Source organism: Schistocerca cancellata, chromosome 2 (assembly GCF_023864275.1).
Source record: "Schistocerca cancellata isolate TAMUIC-IGC-003103 chromosome 2, iqSchCanc2.1, whole genome shotgun sequence".
Lineage (NCBI taxonomy): Eukaryota > Metazoa > Arthropoda > Insecta > Orthoptera > Acrididae > Schistocerca > Schistocerca cancellata.
The window spans coordinates 932,290,673-932,315,278 of NC_064627.1; the positions used below are offsets into that span (position 1 = coordinate 932,290,673).

General features: G+C 42.4%; 1 long non-coding RNA gene across 1 annotated transcript in view; it reads left to right on the forward strand.

Annotated features, from left to right (window-relative positions):
- The first annotated feature begins 12,937 nt into the window (after positions 1 to 12,937).
- LOC126148805 (uncharacterized) overlaps positions 12,938 to 24,606 on the forward strand; it is a 35,771-nt gene continuing 24,102 nt past the window's right edge. The window contains exons 1-2 of the long non-coding RNA XR_007530641.1: positions 12,938 to 13,011; positions 15,375 to 15,657. This is a non-coding gene — a long non-coding RNA (uncharacterized LOC126148805). The remainder of the gene's footprint in view (positions 13,012 to 15,374; positions 15,658 to 24,606) is intronic.

Sequence of the window (24,606 nt, forward strand, 5' to 3'; positions counted from 1 at the left end):
ACGTGTTTATCATTGCTGCTGCGATGCCTTCTCTACCTGTGGTCCAGCAAAGACCTAGTTGCCGACCAACTCATCCTCGCAGATGCAGCTGAAAGGTTCTCAATGCTATGCTGGCGTCACAGGTCGCGCTGTAGAAATCTGTTCCAATACTTCCCAGTATAGCACATGGCACATTGTTCCTAGCTATCCTTACAGGACATGTGAGACGCATCCAGCCGCATACGTGTTTACTGTGACTGGCGTCGACCTGCAAGTCCAGTGACAAGCGAGAGATGTCTGCATAGCAGTTCACCCGCGTAGGCGCATCCAAAAGGTTCTCAATGTTATACTGACGTCACATGGGTATATAAATAATCCCAAGTCGACCTCTCAGAAATTGTAAAATGTGGCAGAATAGTTAATGGTCGATTTTGTAAGAGCTTTTGTGATGTCTCAGCTTCTTCGCATAGAAATTCTTGTCCTAACAAAACCTTTTCACAAAAATTGCCCAGAATAACGCCGAATGCATTCCTCCTGATGGTCCTAACATGGAACCCCGTCCATCACGTGTTGCCCTTCCTGGAAATAGTTAAGTCCAGCTTTCAACAAACATCTCCGAAACGCAAACATTCTCACCGCTATGTAGAGGCTCCTACATCCCAGCACAAAGAGCACACAGAGCTCCAAGCCCTAATAGAAAGCAATGAAGCTCAAATAGATACAAGTATGGAAAGATGGCTACAGCTGGAAATATATTCATCCGAAATTTTTTCAAACTACCTAACAGGGTTCAGAAAGGATAGATTAAACACAGTTGGTGGTGGAGTATTTATTGCTGTCAGAAGCAGTTTACCTTGTAGTGAAACTGAATTAGATTGTCCCTGCGAAATAGTATGGGCAGAGGTTATACTTGACAATCGGACCAAACTATTAGTTGGATCGTTTTACCGATCCTCCGACTCAGAAGATGCAGTTGCTGAACAGTTCAAAGAAAGCCTAAGTCTTATTTCAAATAGGTACCCCTCTCATACAATTATAATCGGTAGTGACTTTAATCTACCCTCGATATGCTGGAAAAATTATATGTTTAAAGCCAGTGGCAGACATAAAATGTCATCCGAAATTGTACTGAATGCTTTATCGGAAAATTATTTTGAAAAATTACTTCACGAGCCCACTCGAAGAGTAAATGGTTGCGAAAGCATACTTGACCTCTTAGCAACAAATAATCTTGGACAAATAGGGCGTATCGTGACGAATACAGTGATTAGCGACCACAAGGCAGTTGCCCATAAAAAAGAAACGCAAAATGCATCTATTTAAAAATGCTGATAAAAATGCTCTTAACGTCTTTTTAAGAGACAGTCTCCACTCCTTCCGATCTGATCACATAAGAGTAGAAAAGATGTGGAATGATTTCGGAGAGGTAATATCGATGGCAATTGAGAGATATATACCACATAAATTAATAAGTGATGCTACTGATCCCCCATGGTACACAAAACGGATCAGATCGCTATTGTACAAGCAACGAAAAAACATGCCACATTAAAAAAAAAAACAAAATCCCCAAGATTGGCAAAGTTTTACAGAAGTTCGAAATATAGCGCGTACTTCAATGCGAGATGCGTATAATAATTTCCACAACGAAACTCTGTCTCGAAATCTGGCAGAAAACCCAAAGAGATTCTGGTCGTACATAAAGCACACCAGTGGCAAGACGCAATCAATACCTTCACTGCGCGATAACAATGGTGAAGTCACTCATGACAGTGCCACTAAAGCAGAGTTATTGAACGCGGTTTTCCGAAACTCCTTCACCAAAGAAGACGAAGTAAATATTCCTGAATTCCAATCTAGAACAACTGTGAAGATGAGAAACATAGAAGTAGATATCCTTGCTGTAGAAAGCAGCTTAAATCACTTAATAAAGGCAAGGCCTCCGGTCCAGATTGTATACCAGTCAGATTTCTTTCAGAGTATACTGATGCGATAGCACCATATTTAAGAATTATATGCAACCACTCGCTCACAGAACGTTCCGTACCTAAAGACTGGAAAATTGCTCAAGTCACACCAATACCCAAAAAGGGAAATAGGAGTAATCCGCTGAATTACAGGACCATAACAGTAACGTCGATTTGCTGTAGGGTTTTGGAACATACACTGCGCTCGAAAATTTTGAATTACCTCGAAGAAAACGATTTATTGACACGTAGTCAGCACGGATTCAGAAAACAATCGTTCTTGTGAAACACAACTAGCTCTTTATACTCATGAAGTAATATAATTCTACCGACAGGGGATGTCAAATTAATTCCATATTTTTAGATTTGCAGAAGGCTTTCGACATCGTTCCTCACAAGCGTCTTCTAACCAAACTGCGTGCTTATGGAATATCGCCTCAGTTGTGCGACTGGATTCGTGATTTCCTGTCCAAAAGGTCACAGTTCGTAGTAACAGACGAAAGTCATCGAGTAAAACAGAAGTAATATCCGGCGTTCCCCAAGGAAGTGTTACAGTCCCTCTATTGTTCCTGATCTATATTAACGACATAGGAGGCAATCTGAGTAGCGCCATTAGATTGTTTGCAGGTTATGCTGTCGTTTGCCGTCTTGTAAAGTCATCAGATGACCAAAACGAATTGGAAAATGATTTAGATAAGATATCTGTATGGTGCGAAAAAGTGGCAATTGTCTCTGAAAAAAGAAAAGTGTGAAATTATTCACGTGAGTACGAAAAGAAATACGCTAAATTTAGATTACGCAATAAGTCACACAAATCTGAAGGCTGTAAATTCAACTAAATACTTAGGGATTACAATTACAAATAACCTAAATTGGAACGATCATATAGATAACTTGAAAAAAGCTTATTTGTGCATCAGCTGTACAATTTTATGGCTATTCTCTACCAGTTTCGACTGTTACAATAATCTTCAAGAAGAAAGAGGTAAAAAAATTACAGAATATACACAAGCGTCATAGCAAATGGTGGAGTTAAAAAGGCCATTTTTAAATCATAGTACTTACACATTGTACATCAATGGATCAACCATTCATTTCCATCAAATATGAGCCATACAGATGCAGAACATATACAGGGCTATTACAAATGATTTAAGCGATTTCATAAATTCACTGTAGCTCCATTCATTGACATATGGTCACGAGACTCTACAGATACGTAGAAAAACTCATAAAGTTTTGTTCGACTGAAGCCGCACTTCAGGTTTCTACCACCAGAGCGCTCGAGAGCACAGTGAGACAAAATGGCGACAGGAGCCCAGAAAGCGTATGTCGTGCTTGAAATGCACTCACATCAGTCAGTCATAACAGTGCAACGACACTTCAGGACGAAGTTCAACAAAGATCCACCAACTGCTAACTCCATTCGGCGATGGTATGCGCAGTTTAAGGCTTCTGGATGCCTCTGTAAGGGGAAATCAACGGGTCGGCCTGCAGTGAGCGAAGAAACGGTTGAACGCGTGCGGGCAAGTTTCACGCATAGTGATGTGAAAGATTCAGTGTTTAAACCTCATCTACCAAGAAACGTGCCAGAACTGCGAGCTCGCATCAACAATGCTTTCGAACTCATTGATGGGGACATGCTGCGCCGAGTGTGAGAGGAACTTGATTATCGGCTTGATGTCTGCCGAATCACTAAAGGGGCGCATATCGAACATTTGTGAATGCCTAAAAAAACTTTTTGAGTTTTTGTATGTGTGTGCAAAGCATTGTGAAAATATCTTAAATAATAAAGTTATTGTAGAGCTGTGAAATCGCTTCAATCATTTGTAATAACCCTGTATAAATATCATAATAGTCTGTCCTAACATAGTCTACATAAACACGCTGTGCCTTGGCGCAATTACAAGTAGTGCACATCTGGTGGTAAATCCACACTTAATAATTGACACGTTATAACTGTCAAACGTACAAATTCTATATGATGGTCAAAGAGATCAACTTGAAACCTTGACCTCCTGTAACAGGTGGTGCAATCCCAAGTACACTTTGATCTATACCTGGAACACACCTGGGATTACACCTGCCTCAATCTGTAAAAACGGAACCCTTATAGGATATCATTCTTGACCGTTTGTCTCTCTGTCTGTCTGTCTGACAGACTGTTAAGTAACTTTTTTCTCAGAAGCGTGTAGACCGATCAAGTTCAAATTTATGTCACGTTTTAAGACCTATGGTCCCTTGGCGGTGTACAAATTTTAATCTGCGTTGTCAGTTTAATCAAAAGATACTGTCATGTATTTTACATGTTTTGATACTCGCAAACTCTCACATAGGGTATTTCCTGTTGACCTGCTGTCATGAAATTTGGCAAGAAGCAAGATTTTACCGTACAAGTAAAGGGGAAAAAATCCGAAAATTCTCGTTTGGAATTGTATAACAAGAAAAAACTATCATTTTTTATACGTCTGTCTGTCTGTACGTCTGTTAAGTCCCTTTTTCTCTGGAACATATTAGCGTATCACTTTCAAATTTATGTAGCAAACCAAGGCCTATAGTTTTTTGGCGGTGTAAGAACTTTAAGCTTTTAAGTCAATGCATTAAAAGGAATACGGCCGTTTATGTCACATATTTTCATACTCGAGAACTCACACATCAAAATGTATAGAGTACTTCCTATTGACCTAGAATCATGAAATGTGGCAAGAAGTGAGGTTTCACAGTACAAGTAAATGAAAAAAATCCAATTATATCACAAGAAAAAATTTCTCTTGTCATTTGTTATCCGACTTCAAACTTGAAATTAAAACACGTAAATAAGTTATACACAACTGCAACCAGTCACTTTTTTCAATAATAATGCTTTATTACATTAACCGGTTTTCGAACCCTTTCAGGTTCATCTTCAGATGATTTCGGGAGGATCCGGGAAGTTACATCATTACTGGTAGTAGCATAATGCTGGGTGCTGGTTCTATGGTAGAAAGATGGGTCACACTTTAATGTATCGCCATGACTATAGCTTATCTGTCGATATGGATGTAGTGTATAACTTATTTACATTAATATACAGTCACGGTTCTAAAATATCCGTAACGGATAAGCATAATCTGAAATTAAAACATTCTCGACAGTCTTGGAATCCCTGGGGCCGATATTCTGCTAGTATCAATGTCGATAACAGGCAAAAATCGTCAATTTACTCGATTCCTGGAATGGATAAACTGTCTATATACATAATTAAGTTTGAACGAAACCCTCAGCGCTCGAGCCCCATTAGTATCTCCCCAATTTTTTTTCTTTCTGCAGCTCTCCCATTTGTTTGTATTTATCTTATTGTGAAGCAGACCTTGGTTTTATAGCCCTTCTGAACATTTCTGTAGGCCAAAGTGGCACTGAAAAAGCTAAAGAAGTGGTAGTTTTATCCGCAACATTCCCCTCGAGTTGTGAAGATGCTGTAAATTACAAGTCTGTTCCTATAATTCAATCATGTTCTCCTCTGTATCCCGTACATGTTATTTCGCTTTGCGGTTTATCGTTTACGAATCACTGTAGATTCAAAAATGCCATAGGTGGGTCCATTGCTCAGAGTAACATCGCGGTTGCTTCTCTACTACCTTCACATCTTACAAATCCATTTGACGTTCTTCTTCTGTTTACTTTTAAGAACATACCGAATTGTTTTCTATTGAGTCGCTTCTGGTTGTGGAACGCGCGTAATAAAGGCGTGCTGCAGACATGCACTGGCGTCTTTTATCGTAAGAGGGAAGTCCGTTCCAGCTCCAGCGGCCGTCCAGTGACTGTACCGGCGATTGTATGGGCGACTTCCTGCTCACCTCAAACCGTGACCCGCGCCGCGCAACAAAAAACCAGCCACGGAGCACAGATTAGTCCTCATCCGATCTCAGTGGGTGTTCGGCAGATGTTTCCCACAGCTGCAGGTAGCAGGCAGCAGGTACAGAGCCATCAGAAAGCGTTTCACAGCACTTTTCAGGAGATCGGATTTTGCAGGGTCCTTTCATCCTTTCCCTATGGAAACATCGGCATCTGAAAATAAAAGAGAGAGAGAGAGAGAGAGAGAGAGAGACAAAATAAAGAACTACGCTTTACGCACTGCTTTACTATAACTATTTGCTCAAGTGCCACACACGTTATATAGTCTGAGGTTCCAAGCTCTTTCCAGTGACAAGATACACAACACCAAAAAATTTCGGTCATAATAAGCCTGCTACAAACTTTTTTACGTATGTCTGAAAATTAGCCATATTGTTCGCTAAAACCTCTCGAAAGCTGCACCTCATTTTACAGAATGAGCCCTACCTTCACCAACAAAATTTCGTAGTTTGTTCAGGGATATTTTCTGAATAGTTTGGCGTAAGGGAATCGTTGTCTTGGCTGATCGAAGATCACCGGTCCTTTATAGCAAACTATTCAGAAAATAAGTTTAGAGATCTTGTCTGTGAAGTTAGGGTTCACCCTGTATTTGTTACCATTTGATCAAATTCCGCGCATGCTATGTTATTCTCTTTGAAGGCTCTTTTGGACGACACGGGTGAAAAGTATAGCTACACTGCAGTTCCATAAAAAAAGGTCGGAGTCATAATTCGGCTGATACAAACGTTAAAAATTACTCACACTCGGCAGAAAATTAGCCACGTTGTCCGCCATAACTTACCGGAAACCGCACACCAATATACACTGCGGTGACAAAACCCATGGGATGGCAATGCCTACTTACACAGATGGCGGTAGTAACGCGTACACGCGGTATAAAAGGGCAGTGCATTGGCGGAGCTGTCATTTGTATTCAGGTGATTCACGTGAAAGGTTTTCCGACGTTATTATGGCCACGTGATGGGAATTAACAGGCTTGGAACGTAGAGGTGGAGCTAGATGCCTGGGTCTTTCCCTTTCTGATATCGTTAAGAAATTCAATATTCCGAGATCCTCAGTGTGAAGAGCGTGACGAGAATACCAAATTTCAGGATTTACCTCTCACCTAGCACAGCACAGTGGGCCGACGGCCTCACTTAACGACCGACAATAGCGGTGTTTGACTAGAGATGTTGCGGCGGTGCGGTTCTTTCAGTCTCTTTACGACGAACCTGCACCTACCTTGGAACATTGTCTCAGCATATCATCACTAGGGAAGCCGAGCGAAACCTACTGTACTTCGACGTGAACCAGAGTGCAATTAAAATCACTAAATCTACGTTTCAGGAGAAAGTTTTCACACGAAATGAAAGGTTGTAAATTTTGTCCTTAATTAATATATTCTGAAACTCATGTGAACACGTATCACTGCCAAGCCCGTGCTAGTCTTACCACAGTCACTCACTATCCCTTTCACTCACGTTAGCAAGTTTATGGTGTTGCATTTCCCGAAAACGTAATAGCTACAAAAATACGTATTGTTTTTGGTTGAGAATGCTCTCCAAATATTAAGTCGGTCGGTACCTAATGCAGTCACAGTTTTTAGCCACCGACCTGCTCAATACGCCACGTGGAATACATGTCTTTTCTCGTCACAAAATTCACTTAAAATTCCGAAATTTCTACACACCCATCGGAATAATTATGCACTACGGTCGCAGGTTCGAATCCTGCCTCGGGCATGGATGTGTGTGATGTCCTTAGGTTGGTTAGGTTTAAGTAGTTCTAAGTTATAGGGGACTGATGACCTCAGAAGTTAAGTCCCATAGTGCTCAGAGCATTTGAACCATTTTTGAATAATTATGTCGTCACTTTACCACACTTTTCATGTATGAAACACTGCTAGATCCGGCAACTTATCATTTCCATCAGGACTACTACTACACACCCCCGAACTGTTTCACGGCTAGGATTCGACTCCTCTCTAGAATACTCTAAGTTTTCTTTACCAGCAAAGAAAGGCGCGCGAAGAATATTGCTTCACCATTGGTCAGTTTACTCAACAGCCAATAGCAAACCAACATTCTCCCGCGTCAGTCCGCGCTTTTCATCAATAACCAATCGCAAAATAGTAAACCTAACGACTGCACTTTTTACCGACGTAATTATCTAATATGCTGAAGTTTTGTTTATGCACAAAGTTATTTACTATTCTTATTCATACCTGAATTAACTTTCCCTTTACCATAAACTTACTTTACAAATCTGTTCTACAAAAATCCTCTTTGTCCACATCCATACTTCTTCGCAATGTTCCCACACTACATCCCTCTACATAACTCGTTAAACAATTATCTTCATATTATCCTTAAACCACAATCACGCATCATTCATACTGCCAAAATACATTTGTAACATTTTACCTACACAAAAAGACATAATAACACTTTATGAAAATACTAGAACAGTTTATGAAAATCATTCTATTCCCTTAGTGCACTCTAGTGGGCACAATCGAAACTAAATCAGTCCCCTATCCAGTATTGTCCTCTATCAGCTGATACATAAACTACGTGCACGCCCAGTCTCGCGTCACCATCTGTCACTGTCCAGCTCTGAGACACATCTCCCACTTAACCGCCTCCAAGGCAGGATCGGTATAGGGCGCTACGCCTCAATGTCAGTCCTAACATACAATCAACACTGCGTGAAGTAACCGCAGAAACTAATGCGGGACGTAGACGAACATATCCGTTAGGACAGTGCAGCGATATATGGTGTTAATGGGCTATGGCAGCAGACGACCGGCGTGGGTGCCTTTGCTAACAACAGGACATCGCCTGCAGCGCCTCCCCTGGGTTCGAGACCACATCGATTGCGCTCTAGACGACTAGAAAACCGTGATCTGGTCAGATTAGACCGATTTCGTTTGGTAAGAGGTGATGGTGTGCAGGCTGGTGGTGGCTCCACAATGTTGTGGGCTGTGTGTACATGGAATGGATTGGGTTCTCTGCATGTTGGGCCACTTGGAGATCATTTTCAACCATTCATGGACGACCTGTTCCGAAACAACGATTCAATTATTGCAGATAACAATGCGTCATGTTGGAGGCCACAATTGTTCGCGAATTTTTTTAAGAAAATTTTGGACAGTTCGAGCGAAAGATTTAGCCACCCAGATCGCATGACACGAATCCCATCGAATATTCATGGGACGCAGTCGAGAAGTCAGTTCGTGCGCAAAATCCTTCACCAATTATGGATGGTTATGGAGACAGCTGGACTCAGTAATTCGGCGTGGGACTTCCAACGACTCGTTGAGTACATGCCATGTCAAATTGCTGCAAGTTTGTCGGGAAAAAAGAGGTCCGACACGATATTAGGAGCTATCCTATGACTTTTGTCACTTCAGAGTATTTACTCGATCTTGATGTATTCTATCTTAACTGCATCAGCCTGTTCAAATGTCCGGTTTCTTGCTGTGCTAACTAATGGACAGTGTAACGTCTGACACTTGATGCACGAAACGTTTCTTGTATTCACTTTTCGTGCTGTAGAAAGTTTTGTATGTATCGACAGTTCTGAAACAAGGAATCACCAAAATTTCATGTTCAGTTTAGTGGACCATTAAGTAAGTCAGACACACACTGTTCAGATTAAACATTCAAAGATATTAAAATAAAAGATCAGTCTGTACCACCGTTGTTCGTTCGTGCTTTGCTAGGGAGCATTCTTTTTATTAAAGGTTTCAGTCTCTTCTAATACATCGAGCAACCTCTCTTTTGGTTTAATGAGTAACATCTCTGTATTACGGCCAATGTCCTAAATAGAGTCGTTTTCCGCAGGCATAGACAATCCAAACGCTATTGTTCTGGGAAAAGGTGATGTATTTAAACGGCGACTGAAATAGGCGTCCCGTTTGGCCGGTATAACTCTTGTGCCGTTAATCTTATACATGGCGGAATTTAGGAACTTATTATACTTCGGACCGATTTTATCCCGTAGCTGGTTGGAAGTCTATCTGCACATTACATTCTTGACGGTACTGGTAATTTTCGTGAGACTTAGTCGTTGCAGGTTGTGCCAATATATTTAGATGTTAGAATTCCGTTAGTAATCTTAATCGAATTATTGTTATTAACGCCACTGGTTTTATTAAAAAAATTAAGTGCAGTGACTTTATAGTATTCGATGACGAGAATCATTAAATTTAAATTGTACCAACATGAATCCTGGCACGGTGCTAGTTAACAACATTGTATTGTAGACTTCTGTACTGTCCCAGCTGGTTGCGAGTGTTAAAAAATGTAAAACTACATCAAAGAGAAACAGGTGGTTATGTCCACAGACAAAAAGATGCACGGCATGGATTGCGTAAGAAAGGTTGTTGAGAAACACCACTGTTGAATTTATTGTTGCCATTTGGACGACGTCAGACCGGAGCGAAGAATAATCTATGACCAGCCATATGTGAGTCCACTGACACAGTTTGCACGCTAAAGAAAGAAACTGGTGATAGTATCGGAGTCCGTTGATGTGTTTGCAAACATGGATGCTCACAGATATGTGCCAATGACATAAATGAGTGGCTGCGAGATGACAATGTACGATGTCTGTTTACGAATATTATCGCCGATCGTTCGCCTGGAGAGAATGACGACAGTGAGGATGGACTAACTGACGAAGTTGGAATTCACTATGAAGACATTATAACGCCTACAGAGGCAACAATGCAGCTAGATAATGTAAAGGTTTATTTCGAATACCAGGTGCACACAGTGTAATGGTTGTTTATTTACGTGACCATTACGGCACTCCAACCCCAGTTCTCGATACCAGTAATATCGTACTACTTTTCTGCGAAGTAACAGACATATTTTTGTGACAATGTTCACATTTGGTTTTATTAATGTATAGGTACTACGATGTATCGATATATTGCAGTGATATGGGTCTTGTGTGTATTCATTTCTGTGAGAATGTCATAATCTTTGACCTACTTGTAACCGTTTTGGCGCGAATGCGCACAGAGCAGTCTTTGTTTCACTTTGGCAGAAGTTAAGTTGTTATTTCGCTTTGTAAAATAACAGTCAAGTCTTGTGTTTGGTTAAAGTGGAAATTATATATATATGAAGATTGATACAAAACCTGTTTTCTTGATGATGTGACAATTAAGAAGAAGTACATGTGAGTTTACAAGAAGTTTAATAAAAATGTGGATCGTGAACACCAAGTCAAAAATTATTTCTACCATACCATTGTTCTGATCTGGGATTGTTTGATCATTAAGAATTTCCTGAAAAACGCATTTTTTAGGTCTTCAAATATTGCTAAAATACAGATCTGGACCTTCTAGCAGTCAAAGTGGAATCACCCTAGAAGCAACAAGATGAGCCATAACAACTTCGACGAAATATACGTGGGGATCCATTCAAGATACGTGCCAAATTAATGACTTTTTTACAGAGACCTCATTATTTCCATTCTGACGATACCATCCACAGTCAATAACTTTGCTGTTTCCCGATAAAGCGAACATATGCTGCGTGAGCAACATTATTAATCTGATTTCTAACCTACTTTGCAAGTGGTGGTATTGTTAGAACAGATACCGTCGAACTAAAGCTGATGAAATGTCTGCGTGAGCGTGGTGCACATTAACGAGATAGCAGTCTTGATCCAAACGAACTTACTGTTAATTTCAGTGTTGCTGCAGAGCATTAGGCCATCAGGATTAAAAGGCCAGAGCGATTGATGTAAAATTAACCCCTTTCAACATGCCAAAGCCAACATACACGGACTCACAGCTCAAAGAAATATAAGTTTGAGAAAAAGCCAAGATTACTTAAAAGAATTAAGACTTCACTTACATAAATCGCTTAAGAAAACTCCTCAGCAAATAACCTCTCAAGAAGACAGTTTTAGCCAAAATGTGTCTCCGTTATTTAAACAGGTTTGCCAGTAACTGTGAATTCAGAAAACAGAATACTAGAAAAAAAGAAGGCTCGGAGGTAACGTAACATTCAAAAATTCTTGTCTGAAGGAAGAATTCATATCCTGGCGGAAAACATACTATAACTAGGACAGGCCGGCAAGCTCGACTTAGTTAAAAGATTAAACCAGGCAATACACACATTCACCCATAACTACCAACGGAAATTCTTTATCATTTGGTTCCCTCCGGCACATTATTACTCAAACATATGGAACGAAGCTGCTTAGAATATGTCGCAGCAATCATAAGGGAAACCATCTTTCAACACGTCCAACTGACATTAGAAGATGTTACTATAATAGATATATTACATTAGTGATAATATAAGGCGTAAACAAAGTTAACGTTCCATGTTCACTACTTGCTGCAGCTGTGTCCCTCTCCTTCCCACATGCGGCACGCACTCAGCACATCGATTCTTTCAAGTAATAAATGCAAAGGGAATCGGACTTGCAACATACTATAATTAATAACGACTGTTCTTAACATCGTGGCAGATCAAGACTTGCCGGCCGGGTGGCCGAGCGATTCTAGGCGCTTCAGTCTGGAGTCGCGCGACCGCTACGGTCGCAGGTTCGAAACCTTCGAATCCCGCCTCGGGCATGGATGTGTGTGATGTCCTTAGGTTAGTTAGGTTTAAGTAGTTCTAAGTTCTAGGGGACCTCAGATGTTAAGTCCCATAGTGCTCAGAGCCATTTGAACCATTTTTGAGATCAACACTTTTTCCTTTCACTGCAACTAATGGCCAACGTAAATATCAGTACTCCTCCCAGTAACTGATAGTTAATCACGTGCGTGCAACTCGTATTCAGGAAATAGGAAGCAGAAATGTCAGCCACCAAAGAAACAATCTGTCTGCTTTAGTACAGGAACACAGTCTGTCGGTAGACTCAATGCAGCTCACTGCCACCCAAGACGGAACCCAGCAAATATGACAGTCCCTCTTAGCTCGAAGAGTAAGCGCAGTCCAGGCTCGCTATGCACACTCTTCCATCGTACAAGTACAACAAGTACACACGTGTTACGTACAGTCTTTCAGAGCATAAACTTAAGGGCACACATCAAACCAGCTGCGGACGTCTGTCCACGAGGAAATCCGCCACTAGTGTCCGCTTACTCCTCCCGTTCCTTAAGCCGTCGGCACACTATTTGAATGCAACAATACACTGAGGATGCACACAAAACGCATTGTTCTTGGTAAAATTTCTTATAATTAAATTTCATTTAGTAACACAGCTACGATTGAAGCTTTCTGTAAGTGCTAAAATTCTAAGAACTTCATGATGTTGGTTTAGCGTAGTGAGAAGCGTCAGTGATCGCTGAAATTTTCGTCTGGGCCGTGGTTCGCAACTCGCCAGTACATAATTTTTTTCCTAACATTTTCGTTTTTATTAGGTTCTGTTACTTTATTATTAGTTTAATATAAGTATATGCTATAATTTTTGATGTTATGTAAATATAAGTTCACCTTTCTTTGGTTGTTCGATTGGCTTGATCTACAGGATACCTTGCGCTACTCGCGTAAAGCTACGAGGGCAGTTCAATAAGTAATGCAACACATTTTTTTTCTGAAACAGGGGTTGTTTTATTCAGCATTGAAATACACCAGGTTATTCCTCAATCTTTTAGCTACACAACACTATTTTTCAACATAATCTCCATTCAATGCTACGGCCTTACGCCACCTTGAAATGAGGGCCTGTATGCCTGCACGGTACCATTCCACTGGTCGATGTCGGAGCCAACGTTGTACTGCATCAATAACTTCTTCATCATCCGCGTAGTGCCTCCCACGGATTGCGTCCTTCATTGGGCCAAACATATGGAAATCCGACGGTGCGAGATCGGGGCTGTAGGGTGCATGAGGAAGAACAGTCCACTGAAGTTTTGTGAGTTCTTCTCGGGTGCGAAGACTTGTGTGAGGTCTTGCACTGTCATGAAGAAGGAGAAGTTCGTTCAGATTTTTGTGCCTACGAACACGCTGAAGTCGTTTCTTCAATTTCTGAAGAGTAGCACAATACACTTCAGAGTTGATCGTTTGACCATGGGGAAGGACATCGAACAGAATAACCCCTTCAGCGTCCCAGAAGACTGTAACCATGACTTTACCGGCTGAGGGTATGGCTTTAAACTTTTTCTTGGTAGGGGAGTGGGTGTGGCGCCACTCCATTGATTGCCGTTTTGTTTCAGGTTCGAAGTGATGAACCCATGTTTCATCGCCTGTAACAATCTTTGACAAAAAATTGTCACCCTCAGCCACATGACGAGCAAGCAATTCCGCACAGATGGTTCTCCTTTGCTCTTTATGGTGTTCGGTTAGACAACGAGGGACCCAGCGGGAACAAACCTTTGAATATCCCAACTGGTGAACAATTGTGACAGCACTACCAACAGAGATGACAAGTTGAGCACTGAGTTGTTTGATGGTGATCCGTCGATCATCTCGAACGAGTGTGTTCGCACGCTCCGCCATTGCAGGAGTCACAGCTGTGCACGGCCGGCCCGCACGCGGGAGATCAGACAGTCTTGCTTGACCTTGCAGCGATGATGACACACGCTTTGCCCAACGACTCACCGTGCTTTTGTCCACTGCCAGATCACCGTAGACATTCTGCAAGCGCCTATGAATATCTGAGATGCCCTGGTTTTCCGCCAAAAGAAACTCGATCACTGCCCGTTGTTTGCAACGCACATCCGTTACAGACGCCATTTTAACAGCTCCGTACAGCGTTGCCACCTGTCGGAAGTCAATGAAACTATACGAGACGAAGCGGGAATGTTTTAAAATATTCCACAAGAAATTTCCGGTTTTTTCAACCAAAATTGGCCGAGAAAAAAAATGTGTTGCATTACTTATTGAACTGCCCTCGTATTTTGCTCCTTTTTCTTTTACGCTTCGTAATTCACGTGTTGCAAAGATTCTGCTGCTGGGTAGGATCAGTGATCAAGTAAGACTGACCTTGAGGTTTTACTAAAATGAAATAATGTTTACCTTATGTGAAGAAGTATTGCAAATTTGTATCGCACTGTTTGTAATGGAACTTTTATAAGCCTGTGTCCTTATTGATTGGACATGGTACTTTCCTTTTCGTGGACAATGGAGGAAATGTGCGTTTTAATAGAGCTAACGTGGGAATTTTACGCTCGTCCGTTTAGTGAAGAGTGTGATTTACGCACTAGAAACTTCCTGCAACTGCCGCCGGAGTGCGCTGCGATAGCGTGTACCACGTTGGGGCCCAAGTACCGTATGCGCAAGTCGCATCGTTTCTGAGCGTTCAGCAGCACGTTGAACTTAGCACGCTCAACGTTGCCGTTCGACAGCACGGTCCGTATGCCGACGGCTTTACTGTCACTATTCGCTTCTTCTTGCTGGCCCACAGATAAAAACCTTTTTGGTAGCGATCTCGTAAATCGCAGACGGTGAAAACATTGTCAAATTAGGTCATACGTTAGAACAGAGCCAAAAGTGTCTAAAGCTCACACTGCCTTTTTTTCAGAATCTGCTCAAAATACGTATAAATGAAGTGTTTACGGTGTTTAATCAGTGTCTTTCTTTCCAGATTACCCGGGCTTCCCGTACTCTGGATGACCTGCGGTCCCCCCTACTTCGTACGAAAGAGGTTCCTCAGTACTGTTTGTAGCTGTGTTGCATCCCAGGTGACTTAGCCGCTAGACAGCGAGTTGCAAGCAGAGAGCAAGACACACGAGCACATACGGAAGATGAGGCGCGCGCCCTGCAGTGGATGCGATACGAGGCCGCGCCTGGCAGTGACTACAGGTGTCGGGTTTCTGGACGGCTGCCCAGCGGCGTGTCGCAGCGGAGCTCTCCCTCTCGGCCGCCAGGTATTTATAATCTCGCCTCTGACTAATTGCCTGACACACGGCAAATGGCCGCACATTTGGAGCGCACCAACTACGTCGCCTTTATGTCACGAGTGCTGGCGAGTTCTTTTGGACTAAGTAGGCGGAAACAGAATAATTTTCTCCCCTTACGATCGAAAAGGGGTCTTTTACACCTGTATACGAACGTGGTTAATTATTATTCCCACAATTCGCACTGTCTTATTAATGACGGAGCTTTTCCTTCAAATATTTATTCCCAAATTTTGACGAATGTTTCGACTTTTTCTTATTGCTCGATTTAGAATTTCCCATTCTCCATATTGTGTCTCAATGAAGAAAAGCTGTACGGTGGTTGGTCAGACCACGGTTTACTCGACATTTTTGCACCGAGGAAAGTGAACATCCGTACTTCGAAACAGCGTTGTCAAAAGAGACACATACTATTGGCATATCTTGGTTTACGAGTGTGTCGTACTGACGCTGGCCGCTCATGATACTGAATCAATCAGCAGTGGAACAGTTTTCACGTTGCAACACACTCAGCACATCAGCCATAGAAATGGAGCTCGTTGAAGAAGTTGCTGCGAAATCAGACATTCGTCAGAGAAATGAAAAAAAAAAAATTACATTGGAGCCCCATTTGTACATAACTGATTTATGTCCAAAATATTGAGGAGCTATCCTGATACCACACAATTATGGTGCTCACCGTATCATCGAAAAAGTAGTGACGAAAATAAACACACACTGTTAATAATACAATTTATTTACACAAATGGAGCCGTTGCCGGTTTCGAACCAACAAATTCGTCTTCAGCTGGCTGTTCACGTTTATATTACATTTGCTGTTTTGTACGGTAGCTATTGACTATTTATTTTTCCAACAGCAACTGTAAACAGCAACAAATTTAATATAAATTTAAACGACCATCTGAAGATGAACCTATCGGTTCGAAACCGGTAACAGCGTTATCTTTGTAAACAAAGAGCATTATTAACAATGGCTGGTTGCTGTTTTCTCTTTGCAAGAATAAAATTGTACGAGTACTTTGTACGAGGGCCTGGTGAGAAATTTCGCCTGAAGCTATGCGGCCAACATTATATAACTGTCGTGCGTTTTCTTCCTCAAGTCAATTCTCAGCCGCATTCTGAAGGGGCGATGAAGATGCGCCTGCATCGTTTTCAGTTGGAAATGTTTGATTACCCACAATACAGCCCGTAATTGTCTCAGTCTTTCATCTCAGCTCACATGAACCACTGGCTATGAAGACAACGTTTTTACACAGATAATGAGCTGTAGACCAGCGTAAAGAATTGGCGGAAAGCACTGGCGGCTGCCTTCTATAATGAGGGTATTGGAAAGTTGCTACAACGCTACGACAAATATGTAAGTCGGATCGGCGACTATGGAAATAAGTAGCTGGAAGTTGTAGCTAACTGTTGCAAATAAAACAGTTTTGCTATTCACTGTGGTTTCCATTTTACGACCTATCGTTCCTTACTTTCCTAATAGCCCTCGTATACACACGTCTGAGAATTCACAGTAACAAGTCCTTTCCTTAGATGAAAATATGACCGAAGTCTTCGCCGAAATCAGTTTTCCCTTCTAGTGAAAATATTCTGTAAGTCTTCCTTTACCTTTCATGGGCAATGCTGTTACCGCGTGGAGGAGCTTTGGGGACGCGTTGTAAGTCGTGCCGGATAGCTCAGACGACTAGATTGTAGCCCGCCAAATACGAGGTTCCGGACAAGAGTCCTGGACCGGCATGCAGTTTTAATGTGGCAGGAAGTTTCGCAACAGCACGAACTCCATTGAGGAGAGAAACGTTCATTCTGTGTCGAGTAGTTTATTGAAATTCTCAAATCACATATTGCTTTAAAAGTTTCCTAGTTACAGCATACGGTATACTTTCTGCTCATGTTTTGAGTGGACCCTGGGTGTCGAAACATTATGTGGTAGTAGTAGTGGATCGTCATTTATTTGAAACACTGTTATTCGCGCTTTAGCTAAACAAAAATACGAAAAATGTAGCTACTGTAAGCTGCTCCAGAGCCAACGAAAACAACTAGGGGACTTATCGAAATATCGTGTAAAGAGGAAAAGGAAATATGATTGCAAACGCAAAAACTTGTAACCCATGTGCAATTTACTATCGAAATGTCAGCATGTACTGTACTTGGAAGACGACATTTGAACACGAAGCATCGACTGTTGTTTTATGTGTTGATTTCAATCCGTTGCAAATAAACTTGAGAGGTACTGAGTTTTTTGTGTGACTGACTAACTGGGGCGGCTCATTCGTTAAGACAATGGACTGTAATTGGAATAAAGCGGGTACAAATCCCCGTTAGACTTCTGAACGTCGGTTTTCTCTTGTTTCCCTAAGGCACATCAAGACTGTTTCTTAAAAAGGCAGCCGGCCGGTGTGGCCGTGCGGTTCTAGGCGCTTCAGTCTGGAACCGCGTGACCGCTACGGTCGCAGGTTCGAATCCTGCCTCGGGCATGGATGTGTGTGATGTCCTTAGGTTAGTTAGGTTTAAGTAGTTCTAAGTTCTAGGGGACTGATGACCATAGATGCTAAGTCCCATAGTGCTCAGAGCCATTTGAACCATTTTAAAAAGGCACAATCGATTCCTTCCTCCATCTTTCTCCAACTAACCTACGGGAACTATGGGTTGTACTTCGCCTGGCGTGATCTCCATATCCGTCTTCTTTTCTACTAACGGGCCTAAAGCAAACATTAATCACCAGAGACTCTCGTAAGTCGTTTAAATTTTAAGAGCCCAAAGAAGTATTTTAGTACATTTTAAAAGTATAAAGAGCCGATTCGATAACGTGTTTCTTACGAGACCTCGGATGCTGTTTCTCTGGATGCTCACAAAGCACATCAGTTTTTAAAATCAAAGTGTTGTAATATTCTGTCCTTGGGTAAAGGTTACAAGCGTTGACAAGCCAGGAAGGGCTTGGTCAAAATAACTCAGTCAGACCATTGATGTTATTTGAGAATGTGGAGAAGGTAGTGTGTAATTCATAGAAACACATTTCAGTGGATTGGTGGCATTCCTAAAGTGCTTGACGTCGACACACTGATGGATAACTCTCACTCATATTTTCAGTGACTCTTTAGGGCAATACATATAATAATGTAACCCGCACTTTGTCACCATGTATATACTGGAAAATTAGGAAACGACATTAAGATTTGACCTCCCGTGGACGACATGGACATGGTAATCAGAGACGGAGTACAAGCCCGATCTGGGGAATGGTATTGGCCGTGTCGCTTTCAAAGAAACCAACTCAGCCTTTAGCGGTTTAGGGAAACAGCTCAAAACGTAAAATCTTGATAATCGAAAGAGTATTTTAACCACTCTCCCAAATGCGCTCGGTGCTATTTAGGGAACCCTGCAAAATCTGAATATGGATGACCGGAAGGAGGATTGAACCAGCGTCCTTCCATGGTACTATACGACTATAGTAAATGCAGAAATACCTCATAATCCCTTAATAACGGAGTCCAAGAGTCAATTATTCAGAGCGTGTTCTGAGATGTTGCATGTGAGTAGTCTCAATAGTTACGCCTGGAAGCCAGCCTTCCCTCTCGACACATCCGCCGGCTGGGTTGCGTTTTCTCCTAACACATGGATTTGTGAGTACACTGGAGAATATTTGCGCTGACATCGAAGAATAGTATCAGTCGCTCATCTCCCACCGCCTTTGTTTGGGGAAAAGTTGCAGCAAAGGAAAAAATGTATAGAAAGTACTTTATTGTAGAATTTTTATTTAGTGTGTCGAATGAGCTGCGGCAGTCGTGAGAGGACAGTTAAGATGCTGTCTTAACCACTTACTGGACCATGGTTTCTCCTTCAACTGAAGCTCGTCTGTCCCAGAATTCTGATATCTGCAAGCGCTCTGTATAGTCAGTATACATACATGGGCGAGTTTGTCAAATCAGAGGACACTATGGGAGTCGACTATAAAATGGCTAGTATCATCGCATGAGCGGCAAGGATTGAAGGCTTGCTATGGTACAGTAAGCAGTCAAAAACTTTTCAATGTCCTGTTGCGTAAGAATTGTAGCGCAGTCGTTGGGCTTTATTATTTTAACAATCTTTCCTCGTAAAAAATGTTAACTGGAAGCGAATCGGACCTCAAGCGTTGTGATAACACCTGCAAAAATTGCAAACAGATGTTTTACGAGTTTTGTACTTCAATGTCTGTTATTCTGAAAGCAATGGTTTACATTAGGATATATAATTTAATCAAGGTGTGTGGTTTGATCGATGACGTATAATCAACAACACTTTATTTGAGTAAAGCCCGCATCTCGTGGTCGTGCGGTAGCGTTCTCGCTTCCCACGCCCGGGTTCGATTCCCGGCGGGGTCAGGGATTTTCTCTGCCTCGTGATGGCTGGGTGTTGTGTGCTGTCCTTAGGTTAGTTAGGTTTAAGTAGTTCTAAGTTCTAGGGGACTGATGACCATAGATGTTAAGTCCCATAGTGCTCAGAGCCATTTTTATTTGAGTAATACGTGGCTTAATGAATAACGTGACAGTACTACATGTCTACATTCCCACACATGCACACTACATTATCACTAAACATGCATAAAACATACAAATATGCAATACAACGATGAAGATTTTTGTAGTCAGCGTAGTGCTAAAAACGACTTTGGTGGCTTTCATACTGAAATTGCATGTCTATTAGCCGAAATAAATGCAATTTTTTTAAATTGAATTTTAGCAATAATAATTGTAATTTCACCCCAAATTCTTATTTACTCTTTTGCAAAACTCATATGAAATCTATTCACTACTTTCAGTGGTTAAATTTTCACAGTTTAATAACACTTTTGTTAATTAATTTCACTCTAATTGATTTCACTCAAAATTACAATGGCTATAAGCTGCCTTTACTGGAACAGTATTCGTTTTAATAAAATAAACTTTTGACTTGTTTGTAAAGAGGCAATATGTTATAATTCACTCTGGGACAATACAAATCGTAACTTGGTACGGATTACATACTCTCTCTTTTTCAGCAAACTGATACGTGGAAACCGTAGTACTAAACTACTCAAAATAGAAATATAAAAAATAGGTTGAAATAGCAGTCAATTATAGTTATCTACTCATTTGCAGGCAAAGCTAAATTCAGAGAAAGACATTTCAGTGCACTGACGACTTTCGCAACTTGGTTCCCGCCGACACACTGATGGATAACTCTCATGTAATATTTTCAGTGACTCGTTAGGGCAGTGCATATAGTTATGTGGCCCGCACTATATCACCGTCCAGAATTCAGCGGACCACCATTGCCACCGATTGCTGTCACTCGCAGAATTTGACTCATCACTTGCTGTCTCTCTCTCTCTCTCTCTCTCTCTCTCTCTCTCTCTCTCTCTGAGTTCGACAGAACACAACAACAAAATTAAGCGATATTTACCACTTGAGCACAGGTCTCGAATATACACTCCGGGAAATGGAAAAAAGAACACATTGACACCGGTGTGTCAGACCCACCATACTTGCTCCGGACACTGCGAGAGGGCTGTACAAGCAATGATCACACGCACGGCACAGCGGACACACCAGGAACCGCGGTGTTGGCCGTCGAATGGCGCTAGCTGCGCAGCATTTGTGCACAGCCGCCGTCAGTGTCAGCCAGTTTGCCGTGGCATACGGAGCTCCATCGCAGTCTTTAACACTGGTAGCATGCCGCGACAGCGTGGACGTGAACCGTATGTGCAGTTGACGGACTTTGAGCGAGGGCGTATAGTGGGCATGCGGGAGGCCGGGTGGACGTACCGCCGAATTGCTCAACACGTGGGGCGTGAGGACTCCACAGTACATCGATGTTGTCGCCAGTGGTCGGCGGAAGGTGCACGTGCCCGTCGACCTGGGACCGGACCGCAGCGACGCACGGATGCACGCCAAGACCGTAGGATCCTACGCAGTGCCGTAGGGGGCCGCACCGCCACTTCCCAGCAAATTAGGGACACTGTTGCTCCTGGGGTATCGGCGAGGACCATTCGCAACCGTCTCCATGAAGCTGGGCTACGGTCCCGCACACCGTTAGGCCGTCTTCCGCTCACGCCCCAACATCGTGCAGCGCGCCTCCAGTGGTGTCGCGACAGGCGTGAATGGAGGGACGAATGGAGACGTGTCGTCTTCAGCGATGAGAGTCGCTTCTGCCTTGGTGCCAATGATGGTCGTATGCGTGTTTGGCGCCGTGCAGGTGAGCGCCACAATCAGGACTGCATACGACCGAGGCACACAGGGCCAACACCCGGCATCGTGGTGTGGGGAGCGATCTCCTACACTGGCCGTACACCACTGGTGATCGTCGAGGGGACACTGAATAGTGCACGGTACATCCAAACCGTCATCGAACCCATCGTTCTACCATTCCTAGACCGGCAAGGGAACTTGCTGTTCCAACAGGACAATGCACGTCCGCATGTATCCCGTGCCACCCAACGTGCTCTAGAAGGTGTAAGTCAACTACCCTGGCCAGCAAGATCTCCGGATCTGTGCCCCATTGAGCATGTTTGGGACTGGATGAAGCACGAACGCTGGTCCAACTGAGGCGCCAGGTGGAAATGGCATGGCAAGCCGTTCCACAGGACTACATCCAGCATCTCTACGATCGTCTCCATGGGAGAATAGCAGCCTGCATTGCTGCGAAAGGTGGATATACACTGTACTAGTGCCGACATTGTGCATGCTCTGTTGCCTGTGTCTATGTGCCTGTGGTTCTGTCAGTGTGATCATGTGATGTATCTGACCCCAGGAATGTGTCAATAAAGTTTCCCCTTCCTGGGACAATGAATTCACGGTGTTCTTATTTCAATTTCCAGGAGTGTATATAGAAATTTCACATTTATTTCAGATCAATTTTCATCATCATATACTATTAAAACAAACGCAGAAAATTATTGTTTGCAACGATTACTCACAGAGTTGATTAGTTTTACACCGACACTCACAAATGGGACGAGATCGGTAAATTTGACTGTACATTGGCTAATACACGAAGATGATCAAAAGCAAGTTTATAATTAATTAAGAACGAGCAGTACTGTGTACAACGATGATCATGGTTTACTGGGCCGTTAAAGGATGTACGCTGATACTGATATCGATTCGCCCTTACTAAGTATCCTAAACTTGGTAAAATGGGCTGTTGGCAAGAACCGTGTTTCATTTCCTCGTTTCCGTATTCAGTCACAAAATTATAAAACAAGGCTACTGATGATAAAATTTAACAGTGTTATTCATGCACACATGAGGCAGAACGAAGGCAACCGCTAACTACTTTCTGATCAGCCTTGTGTAGCGGTCGATCAGCCACCGTGCTATGGGATCACGCGGTGATGCTGGTCAGTGGAATCGGCAGTGGTTAAGGTGGTTGGGGAATCTTGGAATGTTAGTTACATAATTCATAACTTCGGCTCCCCTAGCTGTTTGTTAGCAAGTATTTTTGCCCGACTAAGCGAATGGTTTGACTTACGATGGTTGTTCGGAAAGTATGGAACGATCGGTCGCGAAATGGAAACCGCTATGCAAATGAAAACTGTTTTATCTGAAACAGTTAGCTACACTTTCCTGCTACTTCTCTATATAATCGCCGCTCCGACTTATGCATATGTTGTAGTGTTTACCGACTTCACAAAACCCTCGTCATAAAGCCTCCCGTGCTTTCCTACAAAGTTCTACAATGGACTGTAGCTCGTTGTCTGTGCCAATATGTTGTCTTCATAGACAGCGGTTCATTTGAGGAGAGATGAAAATCAGAGTGTATTAAGTCCGGGTTGTAGGGAAATTGAGGAAGCTCCTGCAGCGTTTTCGATGGTAAGTGTTTGATAAACACACTAATATAAATTTTCTATAATACGGTCCTTCCACTGTAAAATATAAGAGTGTCGGTACTTCAGCTTGCTCCTACCCATCTCATGGCTATGGCAGCATTTGCAACGAAATCCGCAAACAGGATATTTCGCATCCTTCAAACACCTGTACCTGGCAGGTCTGCCCTTGGTACTGTTTTGTGACGTACTCGCTAAAATGTCCCAGAAAGAATCCAAAGCTCACCACATACTGAGATTTCGAACGCATCAATTTACCTTAACTTGCAACTGAGGCGCAAGAAACAATTAATTCTCTCGCATAAATGAAAAACTTCATTGATATACTTACAAACGTAGTCAACTCTATGATAAGTATGTTCCCCTAAATATAGGAAAAGTAAGAAGAAAACCTGCATCTTGGCTAACTGAAGAACTAAAACAATGAATAATAGAGACGTTGATTATCAGGCATACAAACTGCCCCCTGCGCCTGAAAATCAAATTGCTTAGAAGCGAAAGCGGAACAGTCCGTCAGGATGTGAGAAACGCTAAACTCAGACGTGCCCATGCATTAACCGAAAACAGAAATGGAACAGGTGTTCCACGTAAGAACCTGCGTGTTTCATTATAGGCAAAGTAAGAGCTACAGACGATCCTATTGTCCCAGCCGAAAACCAGAACCGGCTTATCACTTTATCTGCGACCACAATTGTACCGAAAGGTCGTGCAGTCGTTGATTACTTCATGGAGGTAAACGACTGTAGCGACGAATAGTTCTATCTAAACCATGTTACCTGCAATAATGTCAAGAAAGCCACCATACCCGTAAGAGCAGTATCTATTGGACACAGTGCCATCACAGTCCAACTAATGAGACTTAGGAGTATTATTGACCTACTACTGCCCATTATAACAGATTTCTTCAACCACTCCTTAACCGGAACTGTTTTCCCTGAGGTCTGGAAACAGGAACTAGTTACGGCATTACCTAAAAAGGATGCTGCCATAGCAACCTCTCATTACCAGCCTATTTGTACTCCTCCTGCACTGACGACACCGTCACAACAGCCACTGATCAGCCAGAACATTATGATTCC